This window comes from Falco rusticolus, chromosome 9 (genome assembly GCF_015220075.1).
Source record: "Falco rusticolus isolate bFalRus1 chromosome 9, bFalRus1.pri, whole genome shotgun sequence".
Lineage (NCBI taxonomy): Eukaryota > Metazoa > Chordata > Aves > Falconiformes > Falconidae > Falco > Falco rusticolus.
The window spans coordinates 11089465-11109651 of NC_051195.1; the positions used below are offsets into that span (position 1 = coordinate 11089465).

The following is a 20187-nucleotide window of genomic DNA, read 5'->3' on the forward strand; positions in this document are numbered from 1 at the left end:
TGAAGCTCCCCTACTGAAGATGACCACAACTGACATATAACATGCAGTTTTACAAAAGGGTTGATTACAAAATATTAGAATAGCCCAGTATAAACAGCTGCCACAATATGTTTTGCAGGTGTAAAGGGATGGAAGAATCATGGTCCCTTCACTCATATGCTGTGTAATCTTGATGTATAAATGTAGCCTTAGCATATGTGCATCTTTTCCTTATCACCACTCGCTTATACCATTGGTACGTATTATGCTCTGTGTGCTTTTTATCCTCTATAATCCTTTTATTCTCTCTGTGACTTTGCAAATGTACTCCATAATGCTTTGAAGATTAATCCTATAATTAAAGGACAGATAAATAATGAAATTTTGGGTTGCTCACACTGAAGCAGCATGTACAATCTTCAACCATTAAAATACCTCTAAAACTGTATTTCACTTGAAGTAACAAAAGTACCAGCTAATGTTTTCAAAAGCAGGACTTACAGCTGGTGATCCATGACATACCAGCTAAGCATAAATATCATATCGTATATTATGCTTTGGCTGGAATATACGTCACTTAAGGTGTAACATCCCTACTATTGTCATGTGACTGTAGAAACACCTTTCCTGTTTACTAAACAGAAAAGGCTTAATTTTACTAGTACACCAGCGCAAGAACCCACAACTGATTGAAGAGGCTGTGATGTGTGCTGAATCAAAATCTAAATATCCTACAGCACAAATGACTCCAGCTCCTATTTGATGCCTTGTCTGCCTATGGATAAGCTCATTCAAGTGGAGTCCTGTTTCTTCAGTTACCAATTTGATCTGATAGCTGCCTTCATTTTGGAAAGCTGTCCCACATCTCCTGCCGTAACTAAGCCATCCCGCTGGCTGAACAATAATAGACTAAGCAGTCCTGCCTGCCGCCGGGATTCAGCGAGGCACAGATGGAACTTAGTCATCAGATGTTTGAGCAACAGAATACCCTGCTTCTAGTCATTTGTACTGAAGTGTTTCACCTGGGGGATTACTTTATCCACTTGATCTCTTCAGTTTTGGCTTGAAATGGAACCCTGGTGGTGACCTTTTGTAGTTAATGGTCCATCAGATATCACTAGGACTTCCCTTAACTTGCAGCCGGGTAGGGGGGGCGGAAATGACGTGTTAAGATAAAAATATGATTTTTGTCCTTTTTTTAGATAAAAAGCTGCATCTGTCATAGAAGTACTGAGCAAAATAGCGTCTGTCCTGTGAGTCAAACCCTGAGGCCAGAACTGACTGAATCGCAACAGATGTTTCTCTAACTGCCAGCGTACCTGTAGGAAGCCTGACCTTGCTGGGTAACTAAGCACATGCAGTTTTGGATAAAGCCAGAAATACCATGTGCATTGCTTGAAAAAGGTTGAACAAAATATTATAATGTACCAACCCTGTGCAAGTTATGTAGCGTAAGGGGGAATTTCAGGCAAACATGAGGGGGGAAAAGAAACAATGGAGAAGGTTCAATGGAAAAGGGTTTTATTGAATCTGAGGCCTTGACTGGAGAGGAGGAGGGGATCAAGAGAGGGTTGATAGGCTGTGGGAGGTAGAGCTGATGGAGTAACCCAAGCAGCATAGGCCATGCCCAGAAGTTCTTGGCCTCAATACATCTTAGTGAGCCAACATCCGTGAGCTATTTCAGTAGGATGACCTGTCATCCATAGATAGCTCTCCTTTTTTCCCTCTCGTTCTCTGCCTGCAAGAAAGAACGCTCACACAGTTGCCCTACGTGATTTTTTTGCTTTTGGCAATCTCTGCTGTAAGGGAAAATAAAGAATCGAAAAGCAGTGCCCTCCCCATGGAACAGGTAGCAACAATCCTGTAATCACTATTAGAAATCTATCGGTAACTGGAAGTAGGAATGTGATGGTCTTTCTCTTAGAATTTAAGAAAAGGTGCTGGACTGCCAAGATTAACTCTTGATGCTAGTGTTGGTCCTCCTGTGTTCCTTCTGAAATGTAATTTCTAAAAGAATTCCTGTTGCCGCAAACTTCAACTTTCTCACTTCCTGATTACTACTCTTAGCAAGGTCAGGTTGTAGGTTGATTTGTTATTTGGAAAGGTATAGAATTAAGATTTCTTAAAGGCTACCAAAGGCTGAAAATTATAGAAACAGTTCCAGCAGGAGGGATACAGTTGACCAGAACGGTGTTAAAGTCTGTTCTTAAGGGTCAGCTCTTGTGGTATCCCAGAGTGATGAAATTCTCACAAAGCATAAGCCTTCTAGCAACTTAGTTTAATGTCTATATACTTGTATATATATATTAATATATGTGTGTGTGTACGTGCATCATTTTTGTCTTTTCTTAATCTTTTTGCATCTGTAGAATGGGGTATGAGGGGAAAGGGGGGCAGGGACAGGTCGGGGGGACACCCTGTTCAATCCAACGTTTTACACAGAAAGAGGGTAGCAACAAAAGAACTGGTTTAAATGGAGAGTAGCAAAGCCACATCTGTTGAAGCACATTGTACTGAGGACAATTTTTAGAAGATTCTGTGACCTTTGCAAGTAATGGGTCTTTGTGGCTGAAAAGCCAGGTGTGGATACAGGCAACACAGAGCGAATCACCAGCACAACCTGCAGCAGGTGAAGCGGCAGTTCGGTGTGCTTTTTCCTCCTTTACTGTTTCAACACTAAACTTTCTCTTGCTTGTGCTCACTCATGCTGTCATAGCTTCAAGTATGGTAGGTGCCATTCCTGCTTACTGTAAACTGGCACAGCTTGAGAAACCAGAGATCCTGGCACTTCATATAATATACACGCATACATGTGTATGTATAAAGTGCCAGATTCTAAGCGAATGGTTTGTTACGGATTTTCTAAAACACAGTGTCAAAATGACTTGTGTCTTTCATGTCTGTCAGTTATGTTCCTAAAAGGTGAAGCAGTATATAACTTGCCAAAATTGCTTTTCTTTAAAGTATTTGCATTGTAGATATTAAACATAGAACTCTTTTTATGCAGCTGTTGCAGTGTGTGCTGATATCTTATTTGGGACACTAACACTGGATTTTAATTCTTCTCCTTCCCTGACAGCAGTCCAGAGCGCAGCTCTGGATTTATGTTGTTAATCCAGAAAACTTGGGACTGTTAGTACTGGCACAAAACTATCGGTGTGACAAGCATGCAGTTAGGACTGCAGAGTGTAAATATTGCAAAAATAATTTTAAAGCACGTGCATGAGGCTGCAAATGCAGCAATTCATTTTCTTAAAAATATCTGCCTACCTAAAGGTTGTGGTTACACAACTAGCTCTGTAGCACAGGAATGATTGTTAATGATAAATAGGATTGTTCGAATGTTAGAGACGTGCAGGCATTTTACTACAAGTTATAAATGCCTTAGGGGGCAAGTTCAACAAAGTGACTGTACAGACGTGAAGTAAGGAATGCTCAAACATGAGGAAGTGTTCAAACATTTATGATTTAACAGCACCTGCCTGAAAGACCAAAGAATAAAAACATCTGTACGAGTTCCAAAGCATTTGTTTGTACGTATGTATGCAAATAATTCCTGTTGTAGACGTTTAGCATGCCTTTAGCATTTTTGTAGTACTGAAACACATGTACGTTACTTTGCATCAAGATACCCTGATTGTAAGTAAACAGTTGAATGGTGCTGCTGCCACCAGTTCCCCAGCCTCCTGTCCTGGTGCAATCCCAAAATGTTAATAGCCAGCTTTAATCCGACTCAGACTTTCCCAAAGTAGGAACCAAATGTTTGTGTACTAATTAAAAATGGAAGAAATGGGATATAGGGCCTTAAAAGAGGAAACATAGGTTGGGTTTTGCTATTATTTATTTTGAAGTTTATTCATGGCTCTACCTTCTTTTTAAGTTGTTCCGAAGGATTACAATTTGATATCATGTAGTGCTATAAACCAACAAATTCTTGCTTAGCTATGTGGATATCCTTAATCTGTGATACATGTTAAACTCGGAACAAAAAGCAAAAGCAACGTTCAAAATCCAGATCAAAACGAGGTACATTGTGGGCCAGGATACCTGCGGCGTAGCACTGGGGGTGGCTCAGGGGAACGAGGGCTCCTGGGGTGGGACTCCAGCAGAGCCCTGCTCAGCCCGGGGAGCCTGGTGGGGACCTGGGCTCACCCAAGGGGCTGTGGCTGAAGATAGGCTTGGAGAGGGTCAGGGCAGGCATTGGGCTAGAGGTAATATCCCCAAGCATGTGATGCATGCATGGGAAAGGGGCCTGAGGCTGACCTTTGTGCCAGACCGGAGAGGAGAGTGCTCAAAGTGTTCCTGGTCCTGCTAGCTGGGTGGCACCCTCAAGTGAAGAGGTGGGTGCTGCTGCAGCAGGATTTGGGGAAGCAATGCTTCAGAAGCATCTCAGTGCCAGCATTTAGGCAGGAAAGGCAGTGACAGCTGGAAAGAGATGTTGCTAAGCAAATTATAAAAGCAAAAAAAGTTGCTGCTCTTTCTTTGGAGTATTTGGTTGAAGTCAACAGCAGCGCTCCTTTTTCTGCTTGCTTTCTTTTGATAGGCAAAAAAGGAAGAACCTGGGAGATTCTGCACTGTCAAAATCAGATCAGTTAATTGCACCGTTAGCCCATGGAATGCCAGTGAAAAGAAGACAGTTTTGAATAGGGCCATGAGAAGGGTTAGAAGGGCCACATCAGTGTAGCTCTAGCAGGCATGATATGTACAAATTAAAATACATAGCTGGCATGTTTACTTTCTTATCACCATAAACATTCTTTTTTGCATCTGGAATTTTTTTTTTTTGCAGGCTTTTGAGAAGCATTTCTGACTAATGTAAAACTGGCTGCCAGAGTGCCTGCCAGCCTGCTACAGAACTAAGGTAAGTGCCAGGCTCTGATCTTGTCATTGCAGTGGGGTTGTCGCTGCTTAGACGCCAAAGTACGTTTCTTTAGACTAGAACCTCCTCAGTGTTTCTTTAATGTCAGTGAAATCACAAGTGGTATAACCTAGGTGATAAATTCAGAGCATACTCCATTTTTATTTGGACATTAGCCTACGTTTACAAAGTGTCAACATTTTAGAGCAGGATTAGAAACTCCAGGTTTCATTGAAAATGCTGTCTCCGAAAAGAAAATAATTTTAAACCTAAATCAGATATGAGAGTAATATGAAGAAGGAATAGAAGTTTAGGATCTGATTCACACCTAAATCTAACAAATGTGTTAAAATAAATTCAAGCTTGTCATTTAAGCCGGAGTTTAGAAGGTAGAACATATTGTGTTTAGACTCTCCATAACCAGGCACATGGGGACAACCTTTAAAGCACTAGCTGCCCCGAGGTCACAGGGACCTGTGTTGGAATAAATCATTGCCAAGTAGATGTGGAAATACTCTGCTAGAAGACACTGCAGAAAGCCCTATAATGACTATCTGTGGTTGGCAGATTATGTAGTTCTAATAATATTTTGATTATTCAGCTCTGATAGTTTTTAAGCATCAGCCTATAAATTAGTGAAATTGTAAAAATGGACATTTTGATTACAGGGGTAAAATCACTGGTGAAACTGAAAAGAAGCATCATCAGTTCTTTCACTTCTCTGCTGTAGATACGGGCATCGCTACGGAACGTCTTCCACAGTAGCCCATAATGAGATACCCATTTTATATAATAGATGATAAAATGACAGCTGGGAGTGGGGAAAACACCCTGGGAATTCCAGATGTGATCTGAAGAATACGTACTGAGGTGAATATATTAGAAAAGAATATTTTTTTTTTATGTTCGTATTTCAGATTTTGGATTTACTGCTAAGCTCAGCATCATGCAAATTGGCTCAGAGAAGGTATGACTCAGAGTTGTTACAGTCCACAGAAATATTTTCCTTGCCTTTATTAGACTTTTGATCAGTCCTAACTGTAGAATTTGGATGGCCTTAAGCAGTAGCTTGCAGTAATTTACACAGACATTGCTTCTGGTATTACCAAATACTCTGGAAGCCTGATTAGGATATATATTTGGCCTCTATTATGCCTTGAAGTAGGAGCATCAGTTAATTAGCTATCAGCTGCAATTTCTTTGTTTCTACAATGGAATAGCTTACCATAAAAAAATATTTTTAGATTATTTGTTTAGATTAATTGTTTAAATATACCTGAAATAAAGTGGCTTAGGGAAGAAATTCAAGATCCTTTTCCTAATTGCTTAGCAGGCTAATGGAAGGCTGAATTGCAAAATTACTTGTGCAAAGAAACAAAGATTACAGAGTAAATAACTGAATATTCTCTCTGCCTCTAGGTTTTTCTGTGTTTTTTCAATGAAGCTCCATTTAGAAAAGGTGAAATTTATTTATTTTTTTTATCCAGAGTATGTCTTTATGTGGATAACATTCTGATGACTTATCTAGTGTAATAATGCTGAATTTAGCATAACATGTCACACCCATTAAATGTGTCTAAGGTAATTAATATTTCTGGCCTCCTGTTTAACAGAAGATATGTTGATTGCATCATCGTCTTACTATTGAGAGTTTATAATTCTGGATTTGATTTACATTGGTGTCATTCGCACAAAGCAGCTTATCTGTGCATATCTACCTCTTTTCATGGTTGGGAAGATAAATGTATATTTGATAGATCCAGTCTGTATGGTTTTTGGCTGCTGACTGTGAAACCTTAAGCTTAGTAAATTGGATTTTAGTGCAGTTCTGTTTCAGCAAACTCAGCGAATCCCGAGCAACTGTGAGCTCAGATGCAATTAGGCATTAGATATAGCTAATGAGTAAGACAGCAAAAAAGGATATCAAGAGGCGGGATTATAAGGGCTGAAGTTTGCTTTCAAGGAGGAACTTTATTGGCTTAGCAGAAATACCCCCACAGTTAAAGCCCTTGCCAAGCTCATCACCTTACACTCAAAGGATAAAGACTTCCAAGCATCCTGGATACCTGCTCCATCTTCGAAGTCCTCTCATTTTCAGGGGACATCGCAGACCTTTAACTTTGAGCATGGGGAAATGCATCTGGGAGTACCTACATGCCAAGGCTATGGCAGTGTAATGTGATGAAACCGTGGTTTACCACTTCGGGTTTCCAAATTTTAGATGATTTTTATTATTAACTTGGTTTTTGTGGATTTTATGTTTGTTTGTTTGTTTGTGGGTTTGTTTGGTTTTTTTTAAGAGATTCTTTCTTAAAGGAGTTGTGTAGGAGCTGTCCAGGAGCGCTCATGCTATGTATTGAAAAGCAGCAAATCAGAATGAGAAGTGGTAATCAACTCATCTTGATTTAATATAGTTACTTTATAGAGCATGAGCAGCTAAAAAGAGTCAACAGCTCTGGCAGTATTAAGTCTTCCAGACCAGATTGAGCAATGCTGCTGCACCCAGCGCTGAGCACATCGGTCCTAGGCAGGAGCGCTCCTGGTGACAGCTCCACCGCTGGAAACCCACGCCAGGCGGTGGCCCTGCTCACAAAGAAAAGCCAGGCAAAGAAATCAGAAATAGGAAGGAAACAGGGGTAGAAAGGGATCCAGGCACAGAAAAATGTCTTTCTCCAATTTGTCTCACTAGCAACTGCATTCAACTATCTTTCATTAAATGTACAGTCTTCATCACCGTCCTGAGTATGGACAGCAGGTTTGTGAGCTTAGCTGATCTGAAGGTTTGTGGAATCTTCCAATTCCAGGTGATTCTGTGGTGAAAGGCTAGAGGAACGCAAGAGCACCGTGCAAAGTGTGAGTGGAATATTCCATAAGTATGTCTTGTTCTGTGGATCTTTCATTCTAGATTCACTGTATTGAAATTTGCTCTGGTCTGGTAGTGAATTAAATCTGTTCCTGGTGGAGTTGTATCAGAAAGTCTTTGAAGAATTCTTCATGCCTTTTTTTAAGGAAAATATGATGCTGACTACTATATATCCCAGTTCAATATTTCACACTAAAGCTGGAAACATCTATAAACATGTCAGAGTTGTTTGTTGTTTTTTTTTTTTTCCATAATATCAATAAGTGGGAAATGAAAGGCCAAAATAAGAGTAGTCCTGTTGACTTAAGAACACTTTTCTATATAAGTTGTTGCTAATAATGAGGAATTTGTTGGCTACCTGGGAATGCTCATTCAACACCCTTACCAGGCATGCTCAAAATGACCTAAAGTTGAAGAACTTGTATTCATTATTAAAGCAATTAAAAATGCTTATGTTAAAACTTCAAGGAAGGGCTGAAGATTTCCCACTAGGAAGGTAAGAAGAAAAAAAAAAAACCAAACTCAAATTCATGTGTCATTAGAGATTGATTTCTCATAAAACGAAGCTGTTTGCAAGAAAACAATATTAAGATGTAAACCAATTAAAAAAACAGTGAAGAAGAGAGGGCTGCTGGAGGTTGTGACAGGTCATGTAAGCCATCTCTGTGCCTGAAGGAAGAATAGAATAGTGCTTTTAGAGCAAACCTGAAGGCGCTGTGCTTTACATCATCACTGAAGCTAGTTAGGCAGGAAAATGTAAACATCTCTGATTCAAGCAAGCAAGGCTTTTCACCACTTCCTCAGCCTTTTCACAGTGGTGGTGGCTTATTTTCGCTCATCCGTGCCAGCAGGCAGCTGAAGAGGACAGCATGGAAGATAAGAGACCACAACATCTGGTCACGGACAGGCAGCCTCGTGCATCACTGCTGTAGCTTCAGTGGCCGAGGAGGAGGCAGGTTTGCCCTTTCTGCCCAGCAAATCCATCACTGCATTAGTTCTCCCCAAAAGTGTCTTCCGTAACTATATACCCTACCTCAGTTCTTGCAAAACTTATTATTGTCTCCAAATATTGTCAGGGTCTTCTCCAGTTATTTTCGAATTTACTTTGTTACCAGACATCTGGAGTTTCTCTGTGGCTTTGCATTGGTGCTTCTTGTTGTTACCCTGTAAGCAGCCTGGAGAGAACGGCAGAAACGTCTCTCAAATATGCCATACTTGCAGACAATTCTCACCTTGCCATTGTCCTCCCAGGGCAAGTATTTGGGTAATACAAATTTTTCTCTTGCTTTCCATATTTTCCTCTTTAGAAACGTCATTGACAAGAGCTACTAATGTCATTCTATGCAAATATAAGGAGAAAGGAAATAATTTTTTGCACATTTGTTCCTTGCAGAATTCCTGAGAGCAGCAGAGATGGTGAGGAGGGTAGTAAGAAAGACAGGTAGGCCAAGGTAAAACAGCAGCCGTTTTCCAGCCAGAGCAGCTTTCCAGCTTAGCTAGTAATATTGACTAAAGTCAAGACACGCTTCTAAAGAGGCCATTTCTACTCACCATAATTACTTCACCTTACAGTAATGCTAATTCATTGTCACAGCACTCCTCTACATAGAATAACATCACTTTACATTTTCCAATAAATTCAATATATTCTGAAATTTACTAAGGCAGTAAAATTTTTGATTCCACACAGTAACACATAGCATTCACTATTTACCACAGAAACCCCTCATAATGAATGCAGTAGTAGGGGTTAGTGCCGATTTTAAATTTAGAAGAGACCGAATTTTCTTCTGAAATTACAATTTATATATTCCCAGTATATCTAGGTCAGTGCAGTTGTTTAGTGTATTTGGAAAATTAACTGCTGTGTACATTCTTCTACAATGAAAGAAGAAATCCACTGTGTAGCACTGAAGCCTTTTCACTTTGCTCCCTCCTCCCACCAGGTAACTACAAAGCCTTGACTGGGCAAACTTGCAGAGAAAACGATGCCTCTTTTCCACTGAAATAATTTTACTGAGGCCAAAAGGAAGGCTTAAAAAAACATTACTCAGGAAAGGATAAGAATTTATTCAAGAAGAATGTAAATGCGAGCATCTGACCCTTTTGAATGTATTTAATTCCGGTATTCCACGCAAGCTCCATGAGGATCGAACCTTGTACTTTGCATTTGTAGTTAAAAGATTAGGGATTCCCTTCAGCTGTTACAGCCTGCATCTAGTGGCTTTAAGAGCAACCTGCAAATGTTTACTAAGCTGTGAGGCTAAAGTAATGATTAGCTTTATTTGCTCTGTTTCTCTTCAACTCATTCTCTTCAGCTTCTCCGGTTCAACTCATTGGGCCGTGAAGTGTTGAGGATCTTGGAAAAACGGGCCATGTGGACCAAAAAGGACAATGTTCAAAGACTCTAGAAGATTTGGGAGCCATAGTTCAGCCTTCGCTTAAAGGAAACAAAAGACACATGAAAAGAGTAGCCTACCATGGTAGACAGAAGCCTCGTAAGGTAAACCAACATGTTATAAAACTAGGAGAAAAAAGGTCCACTCCCTCTTTCCCGCATGAGATAACATCCTTGTTTAGATAGGAGAAGCTGGTGTAGCACAGGTATGGCAGCTTCTGTCAGACGCTTCCCTCATGCAGAGACCTTTTGAAAGGTGAATCAAATTGAGACTGACTCTGCAAGTGGTTTGGGCACCTGTGGGGTTGTAGGTTTTGTTTTGTCCTCAGCTGAGAGATACAGCCAAGCTGTTGCATGGCTGGTGGTAATACACTGATGGCATAAACAACGGCAGGTCGGTACATATCAGAAATGCAACATTCCTCCAAGAAAAAATGTTTCCCAGAGCTACTGCAGCTTCCTCAGGGATCTGACTGAAGTAATTCTCCAGGATCTTAGTAACACCTGTGCAACATGAAGGCCATCTCAAAGGGCTTCTTGTTCCAGGACCTCTTTGATCCTGAACCCCCTACATCTTTCAGAGAACTGCAGAGCTGGAAACCCATTTAAACTTTTCATTTGGAATAGCAGTACTCAGCTGAACTGACATCAAAGTAAACTGGCAAATTAGCTATGCATTTGTATGCAGTGCTCTCACACGTGTGTCACTCGGGGAAATAATGTGGCCTTGCTCAGCAGGATCCTAGAAGCTGCTGCTCTGTGCTGTGCTGAAAGTAATTTAGATGTATTGTGCTTCTGGGTCCTCCTCATTCTCCTGTTCCCAAAAGGCATGATTGCTGTTGGAAAAATATTAAAAAGTGGTATTTTTTGAAGGTGACTTGAGACTTCAAAAGCTCTTCATTACCAAGCTGCTGGGTAGTTGGCCTCTCTAAGGAAGTCAGCAGAGAGCAGTGCTACAGAATAAACAGCAGCTCGGCATAACCCTTACCTGAAATAGAAGATACGCAGGCAGGAGAAATGCCTCGGCATGTCAGTAATAAAGTCCTACAACTCAAACTGGAAATCCATAGAAGCAAATAAAGTGGTAAAAAGGGAACAACAGACAAACACATAAGTGAAAGGATGGGTCCTGCTAGTAATTTCTGACTCTTGAATCTACCTGCCCCTGGGTTATTTGTCACTTGGCATAAACGTGCGCGTTGCTTTATACGTTGTTGGTGTGTCCTAGTTAAGTAACCTTTTGGACTATATTGCATAAGTAATGTCCCCATTATGGCTGTGCTGTACTCTGTCACAGTAACAGATTAACTATTTTGGCATTCCTGCTTGGATTCCACATTGAAGTTCAAGAGCTTTCTTCCTTCATTCATTTTGTCATCAGCGAAAATTAATTTTCTTGTATTCTCCCTTCTTATCTCTTTTAGAAAAACAGAAACCGTCTGCTGGCTAGTGGCTCACTGAAAGGAAAGGAACATTCCTTCTCACTGCAAGGTGGTATTAGCGACAGTAAATTCTCCCATGACCTTATTTATCTATCATTTACCATTCAATTCACAGTTAGGTGTGAAAAGCTGTGATGTATCCTATGATTACCTAAAAACAGGTTAGAAAACATTGGGTGAAAGTGATGGTTGTTTTTTAGGGCTTCTTTTGTATGTATGAAAGCTGTTGGGGATCTTTTCCATATTTTTCAGAATTATGTCTGAATGTAGACACGCTTTTTAAGCCAACCTGTTAAAATTAGGCTGCTTCTTAAAAATAAATAAATAAATAAATGAGTAGGTTTTCAAAATTTCTGGAAACCCACAGCTCTCACTGAGGTCAATGAAAACTTTGGGATACCAGACTTTTCAAAAAGATGACAAATGTATTTAGGCTGTAGCAAAAAGAGGCTCCAGAGACTTAATGGTATAGAGATTGCCCATCTACAAGAGCAATTACTAAAAGAAAACAGTCTGCGCCAAAAGATCCTGTTCTATTAGATACCTCGCTTTGCATTATAAATTATATTCAAACTGCTGGTCACATAAAAATTATTCAGACTATAGGAGAGAAGCGACTAACAGAGTAACAGTCATTCTCACTGCACCAGAGCTGCAAACCTCCCACTGGATGCAACGTGGCTGAGAGGTATGTGAGAGCTAAGGGGTGTTGTCAAGGCACATTAACCAACCCATTTCTGTATTTCTGTCATCATATCAAGGTATCTTTGGCTCACACTTTTGGGGAAGATTTAGTGTTTCAATCCCTGGGTCTGGAAAATCTTGGTAACATCCGTATTTTGACAGCTGCCTTTTAAGAACAGTTACAATTCACCCCCTAGTGTTTTTCAAATACGAAGGCACATTTTGTGGAAAGATAGTCTACCAATGCAACAGCTTTGTTTTCTAATGGGTAGTAACGCTACCAAAGATTAATGATAACATCTAGTTGTTTGGTTGGTGTCTTACACAACCCGAACTGTGGGGAGGGGTTTAAAACAAACAACAAAAAAAAATGAAAATAGAGGATCCATTTTGGGTTTAGTCCATAACGTGGGGAAATTGCACACAACACTTACAAAAGGCAAAACTTCATCTCTGTTGTCCTTGGATTCAGAAGAGTTAGATCCAGAGGAGGCACTGGGGAGAACCAGCTCGTTCTGCATTGCTGTCCATCCACTGTGTAACAGCCTATGGATGCATCCCACAGAGCAGGTAAACTCAGAGGGTTTCTCTAATCGACTCAATCTGCGAAACGGCATCTGCCCTGTGACAAAGGTGTGAAACTACTAAGTTCAGAACCTTAAAAGTGGTTTTGAAATAAAGAGGATGAATAAGGGAGAACATAACAGGAAGTTATTTCTGCAATTCATGTTTATGTGTGACAAAGCGAACACAAGAGAACCGGTAAAATATTAGTGGAAAGTAGGTAGTAGGAGCTGCTGTACCAGGTGCGTACTGTAAGTATTTAATTTCTTTGCAAATATTAGCTGTTTGCTTTTTTTTGTTTAGTTCGACATTATCCCTGATATGTGCTTAATCCACAGTCCAAAGAGTCAATGGAAAGCTTTACAGTGGTTTAACTGCTGGTCAAGCATCATATGCATTTTAATTAAATTCAAATGTTAAAACTCAGCTGTTGAAGCCAGACTAGGTCTTTCTTCTGTTTTGGTAATAACTTTAGGGGATAATAATTGAGCAAGTTGTTCATTTGCAGACATTCCCCCTTACCTCCAGCAGTTCAAAAGCATCCAGTTTACTAAGGCTTCTATATAATCTGAGAAATTACAGAATAATTGACAAGAAAATGTCCCAAAGAACACCAGAAAATAGCAACGGAGTGATTACTTGAGTGACATGGAAACACATATTTGAAATCTACCTTAAATTCTATAAAGAACAGGCAATTTAAATTCAGTGGAAAAGGTTATACAGGACTGAGAGTTATGCTAGCCACTGTTTTACTGCATTGGTTTTACTGCATTGAAGCTGCATAGATGTGGATTATTTATTCATTAAATAAATCTTGTGTTCCTTCAACGTAATACACATTTAGTTCAGAACTGGTGCAGAGAAGCGTGGAGTTTCTGCAGCGCAGTCGGTGCAAATCAAAGCTGCTCACTCTTTGAGCTTTTCCATAGCTAGCACTGAGCTGGGAGAAGCCGTGAACTGAAACACAGATGTGGTCAATCAGGCACCTGTGTGTGTGGGCATGCTTTTCTGTGCCCATATTGGAGATATTTTGCCAGCAGAGAAGGGACGGAGAGTTGAGGGAAAGGAGATCTGTATTTAAGGAAAAAAAAAATATATCTTTCTTGAGGTTGCACATCCACCTGACTGGCAATAATGCCTAACTTTTCTTGTTGAAAGATTTTTTTTTTTTTTTTTTTTACTGAAAATGACATAGTTCTGGCAGAGTACATAGAAAAAGTTTTTGAGACAGCTGTCTAAGAGGCATGTGGAATCTGAATTTCCCAATTGCTTATAGTTACTAAAAAGCTCAGCAACGCTGCTGGTACGGTACACCAATTCGAACTGTGCAGATGTACCACATATTGCAGTAGCTCCCAGCCTGAGGTGTTCGTTGCTAAATTTGATGTCCAAATGACTGTAGCAACGGACAATGGAAGTGCTTTAGCAGAGATAAAAAAGTGCATTCCCCCTTCTTTCCAGCTGTTTACTAAAAATTCTGAAAATGTCGATCCTAGAGAACATAGCTCTATACCATAAACATACAATGTATTTGTTTAGCGTTTGAACCTTAAATTCTTTAAGAACGTTGCACAAACAGTGGGTTCTCCCCCCTTACCTCGCACCAGTCCTGTTTAGCGAGGGCTTGATCAGACCTAAACTGTTCGTCGCTGTGCCAGTGTTGTAGGGTTCAGTGCTTAACGGGAGTGTTGGGTTATATGCTAAAGAAGCATATGGCTTTGCAAATCAGGGAGGAATTTATTTAGTAGTAGAACTTTATTTAAAGATTGCTCATTAATTCGTTAAATCAGCTTTTGGTTACAAGTATTTGCTTAAGTTTATGCAACATAAATTGCGTACAACTACAGCTCAAATTAAATCTTATGAATAATGTATTTGAACAAATACGGGCCTTTAATGTGTTTGCAGTTGATTTGTAGTCAGTTCATAATTTTATGCCTAAGCTCATTTTTTCAAGTTGTTAACTCATTTAAGTTAAAAGTGGGATTTTATATATCTCCAAGTATTTACTATGCACTTGTCGGGCTGTATGATTTATTTTTGAGGTGCTTTTTTCCTCTCCTTGGAAGTCTCTGAATGTCCTAACAGCCTCCTGAAATGTTTACTGTGTTTGAGTTCAGTGCTGGTAGTGGAAAAAGAAGTGTAAACCGACGAAAAGCATTTCTCTGCTTCTTGTGCAAATATTAATTCATGCAATGGTTGTGCTATCATCTAAGAAACTCTTTTGCGTTTCTCCTATATGAGGATGATTGTGTCCAAGTATTTGTGACTAAATAAATAATAATATGCATAGATTGGCATCACTCAGAATAAAGAAATAGAATGAATGATGAGAAATATTCTGAGAGGAAATAATTTTATTGCAAAGTCATGTTTTCTGAAACAGAAATGTTTGTTCCGGATCAGTTTCTGAGAAACTGCTGGGAATGCTGTTTCTGGAGCCGAGTGTCCTGGCACAGCCCTGCTCACCCTCGATAGCCCTTTTGAGCGGGGGGCAACCCAGGTACTTCTCTCGTTTCTTCTAACTGATCTGTTTCAACTTGCTGTAGTTGAAGTTTCTGCTCACCACTCAAGCCCTCGCTCATCATTCCGTTGCCCAGAGCCTCCAGTCACACGTGTCCTTTGAGACAGCCAGCTCAGAGATAAGAAGCCCACCAAAACGAAATGGGTGTTTTCTGTCTCATTGCTTCACCCAAGAGGCAGAGTTTTGGGTGCTGCAGGTCTGTGGGCTGGGTGGGCAGCACCAGCTCTGCAGCCAAAGGGCTGCTCATCCTCCCAGTAAAGGAGAGCCGCTGTCCCAGCACAGCCACTCCATGGCCAGGGGGGGCTCACCTGGTGGGACACTTCAGACGTTCCTGGGGGTGCTGAGGCAGATGGTGCTTGGGCCTCTTAGAGGTGGGAATGGAAGGGGAAGAGGGAACGGCAGGCTTTGGCTGGGAGGTGAGGCTTCAAATGTCGTGTTCTTACACCGTGTGTGTCTGTGTGCGTGCGTGTGCAAATGGTGCTTCTGTTTCAGTCGGTGAGTGCTGGGCACATGCTGTACAGGGGAAGGAGCAGCAATTAATACAGCATGTGCTTTGTCCCAGAGTGACGTTAATTTGCAGTAAGGCCACTTCAGCAGAAAGAGCAAGCAAGTCCATAACAGGCAATGAGGGAGAGCTGAACATGGGAACCATGGGAACGCTCTCCAAGGCACAAGACCACCGTCCGAGCTCCTTGTTCCAAGCCTTAGGCTTCATTGGGGCTCACGTCTGGGGCTGTGCAGTTACAAGAGCAGTGCTAACCCTGAGGAGCACCCGTGGCACTCTCCACACAAGGTACGAAATAAAAAAACCTACAGCTCTTCAAAGCTTTCACACTGCCTTCTGAAAAGCTGCTTAGACAGAAATGTGCTCTGCCATTTTTATCTGTGCTTTGCTTAGTACTGTCACGGCTCTGTTGGCATGTTCTGATGTGATTTTTCCAGTGCAATTTTCCTCTCCTGGTGAAGAGTTAAGCCAGTCCTTAATATGACTATCTAAAAAAAAAAAAAATAAAATACATTTTCTGTAAGGATGCTGCTGCCTATTAATATGCCTTGTAATTAGTACATCCTGGATCTGTGTCGAAGAGGCAGAATTGCAGTTAACCTCTTTGGCTGGTGGGAGTTCCCTGCTGGTGTGAGTGGCGGAGGAAAGCCACGTGGTGGGGGCTCTGCGGCTGTGTTCCCTAGCCCCTCTGGTCTCTGAGCAAAATGACTCATGGTTCGGTTTCCACGGATCAGTGGCCATCATCCTCTGTGAGGAGACTTAGTTGCCAGGACAACTGTTGCCAAGACAGACTGGTTTTCCTTGGGAACAATTTCATAGCGTTATTTCTGTACCACAAACCATCTCCCGTGTCTATTGTTAAAGCCACGTGAGAAGCTGTTGGAGACTTAGCTCCAGGTTGAAATGAGGAAACAGTAGGAAGGGAAAACAATTACTTTTGTTTACCAAAAAGGAGTTTTCAGTCCTACACGGAACTGCACAAAGTCTGTGGTCTCTCAGACTGTCCCTGAACTCTGCAACCATGGGCCCCAAAGCCCAGTGTTGGAAGCCTCTTCAAGCCATGAGATCAATATGAATCCCCAAGCTTTTCTCTTAAAGCTGTGGTTCTCTTTAAAAACGCCTAGTTGGGAATAGGAGAAGGTCCTTGGGGATATTCGTTATTGTAGTACATAGCTATATAAGTTCTTATGATTGAGTACGGTGGCTGTGATCAACAGCCTGCATGTGCTGGGAGCAACAGATTCCACTGCCTCACCCAGCCTGGGAAATGCTGGTGGTGTCGGAAAGACTGACGTGCCCTCAAAGGAGTGCTCTGTTCCCTTCGAAATGGCTTGTGAGTTTTATATCACCTGAAAGATTGCCTTAGCTTTGCTTTGTCAGTGGTGTAATGTTAACAGTATATTTGCAACAGTCAAGAATCCCTTTTGTTACAGAGGCTTTGAAAGTTCATGATTCAAAACTTTACCATTGCTGTATTAGCTTCCAATTTTTTGCATGAAATACTTTTGGTTCAAGTGGAAAATGTCTTTGATTGTTATATAATATTAGGTAATATTCAGCTAGATGGATGTAAGCTAGTTAAATAGACAAACCACTCTCCTGAGAAATACGAAGCAATTTTAACGCTGTTCTTGTTGTCCACCAGAGGTCACTTAAGGCCACTTTATTCATTGTTGGCTGTGCTGTCACTTGCCTAGTTAGCACCTGTGCTTTCCCTTATTAAGTACTTATGGATCAGCCCTGCAAATGCAGGTCCTGAAGACCCTACTAATGACATTGAATCTTTTCTAGAATCATAAACGTTAGGAAACAGAAATGCAAAATCCTGCTGAAACATAAGAAAAATAATGAAAAACTGTAGGGACTTCATTGATCCCATGATTTCAGCAGGTAATCTCAGAAACTACAGCATGCTTTGCAGGCTTTGCTGTATGTATTAAAGAATTTTCAGTGCAAACGGATGCTACCCTATATTACTAAATCTATATGGGATTCCTATGCGGATTCTTTTCTGCTCAGTCTTCACAAAACATTTCTCAATGTGCATTTGAGAAGCAAAATGTGTTTACAGCTTCTGATACTTCAACCATGCGTGCATCTCAGGTGTTGCATGCTTGCAGAGGCCTTTGCTTCACAAATTTTTGTTGCAACATGAAGAAAACCCTCAAGAAGCCTTTACTTGACCGATCCAGTGTGATCAACTCATCCACCTTTGGCAAAAGATGCCATTCTGCATTTTCTATCAAGGAAGAATGAAGAGCTAGAAATCGGACATGGTGTTTTATGAACACTTAAGCATCAAAAAATGCCTGTGTTTGAAGCAGTCTGAACAGAAAATAACCCAAATTCCATTTGTGTTTCATTTACAGCAGATGAAAGAAAAGCAAAGGAAAAAAAAAAAAAAAGAGCGAAGGATGTTCTTATTCCTCCAAGATGAATGAAGGGAAGAATATCCCCATTAGTCTGTAGACGCCAATAGTCAGATTGCACTCTCTGAGCTTTGTATGGATGGCTTTTTTTTGGTTTGGTTTGGTTTTTTTACTTTTTGATGGCAAGAGTTAACCACTTCTTGCACAGAGTAATATAGCACTGAACAGTTTGACATCACACAGCCATGTAAGCATCAGCATTATTTATTTAATTTTTTTTATACAGGTGAATAAATGTCAAGGTGTGAGCTGTGGTTTTACTGTGAAGCACTATGATTTATCTTTGTATGGATATATGCTGAAGGGGGGAAAAAACATTAAATGCTCTGTCTCTCTAGCTCCCTAATTATTCTGATATTGGGGCAAGATTGTAGCTGCTCTCAAATACAAAAGTGTAAATATGTCATGATTTTACACTGTACTTAGTTTTCCAGTTGCACCGATGCATTCATTGCAGATGTCAAACAGAAAGCTGGGTGAAAAGTGGCCTGGTGGCTTGATAAAAACCCTTCCTGATTGATGGATGGCCCATACACAGATACATTCCAAATGGTAAATTCCCTTAAATCTGAGTGATGGTGAGGACAAAAGTTGTTTGACTATGAAGTCAAACTTTTACAATATGAGCAGAACAGCTGACTAGGGATGGTAAGAATAGCAACTTGATGTTATCTTCTTTCTAAAACTCATGCTTTTGAAGCTCAGATCACTTTGAGCTCAGGTAACAAAAAGCTCAGTCAGCAAATGTTCAAAAGAAGAGGAGAAACTTGGTGCATGTGTTCTTAATAGTCAGTACCCCGAGTGAGGAATCCTGTGTGAATTGTAAAATTTGTTCTGAATCTCAAACAGAACTTCCTCTGAGTTCAGCAGGTTGGTTGGATATTTATTTTTTTTTTTTGGTCCGGTCTGCTTCAGAACTGTCCTCCCTCTCTCACAGCTTCTGCAAAGACTATCTGCTTGGTCTTGCAAACTCCAAAGTACAGACTCAGCACCTCTGAAAAGTCTGATTTTAATAAGAAACAGGAATAGGGTTTTGGTTTATAAGCTTAGATCTGGACGAACATGCAGTCATTTAAATTTTGAGGGAGTGAAAGTAGTACAAAATTCTGCTTTGCTCCTGCTTTGTCAGCTGTCTGGCCCAGGACAGAAAATCAAAATTATCTGACTCTCATTAACGTCCACTGGAAACTTGCTGGACTCTGCTTATTTTGGTCTTTATTTTTATACAGAGGCATGAACTCAGAGTATTATATGTGCTGATTCTTATGCTGTCTATTTTCTGCCATGAACGAAGGGTGAGACTTTAATAATAATTACAGTATTGTTCCTATTTCTACCTATCTGTGTTATTACTAGGGCATCGTTCCTAGTGTGTCCTGCTATATAAATTTCCTCCTCTCTCACAAGCAATTGACGCTTTCATCTTGCTCTTAATATACAGAGTGGACACAAGACATCCAAAGATTTTGTCATTAATGAGGGTTGACTCAGGGTATCAGCCCAAAACAGGAATGAACTGCTAATCTGCATAGTCTCCGTGGCAGGCTGGCAAGTGAAAAGAAATAGATGAAGAGCTTCAGCTCTGCTCCATCCTTCTTACTGTGCAGAAGTTCAGAGGCACGGTAGATTTCACAGGCAAGGGATAAATTGCTACCCATTCAGAAGAAAAAGATTCTGCACACAGGACAGCTTCCACTTTATATCTTCCTAAGAGCTCTAATTAAACTCACTGTATGAGCACCTATTAAGAATGGTGCTCCATAATGCCCGGTCTGAGGTTCTTCTGAAACAAGGTTATTCCTAGGGTTTTGTTCTTCAAAAGTCTTTAATCCTGACTCTAGTTGTCTCAATGAAAAGTTTGAAATGCTTTGTAAACTCCTGGTTTGGGGATAAGAGCGCTCTGTTGGTCTGACATCAAAGTGAATCAATGAGCTAGCT

The 20187-nt window shown here is 40.6% G+C and overlaps 3 long non-coding RNA genes across 3 annotated transcripts in view; 2 read left to right on the forward strand and 1 right to left on the reverse strand.

Moving 5' to 3' along the window:
- LOC119153802 overlaps positions 1 to 11452 on the reverse strand; it is a 33919-nt gene extending 22467 nt beyond the window's left edge. The window contains exon 1 of the long non-coding RNA XR_005106220.1: positions 9803 to 11452. This is a non-coding gene — a long non-coding RNA (uncharacterized LOC119153802). The remainder of the gene's footprint in view (positions 1 to 9802) is intronic.
- On the forward strand, positions 20 to 8871 carry LOC119153804. The gene is made up of 6 exons (XR_005106223.1): positions 20 to 235; positions 1182 to 1322; positions 4769 to 4840; positions 5755 to 5804; positions 6257 to 6296; positions 7642 to 8871. It is a non-coding gene; the product is annotated as an uncharacterized LOC119153804 (long non-coding RNA).
- Positions 11453 to 14817: 3365 nt separating the features above from the next.
- Positions 14818 to 16347, forward strand: LOC119153854. The gene is made up of 2 exons (XR_005106243.1): positions 14818 to 15294; positions 15878 to 16347. It is a non-coding gene; the product is annotated as an uncharacterized LOC119153854 (long non-coding RNA).
- Positions 16348 to 20187: the final 3840 nt, after the last annotated feature.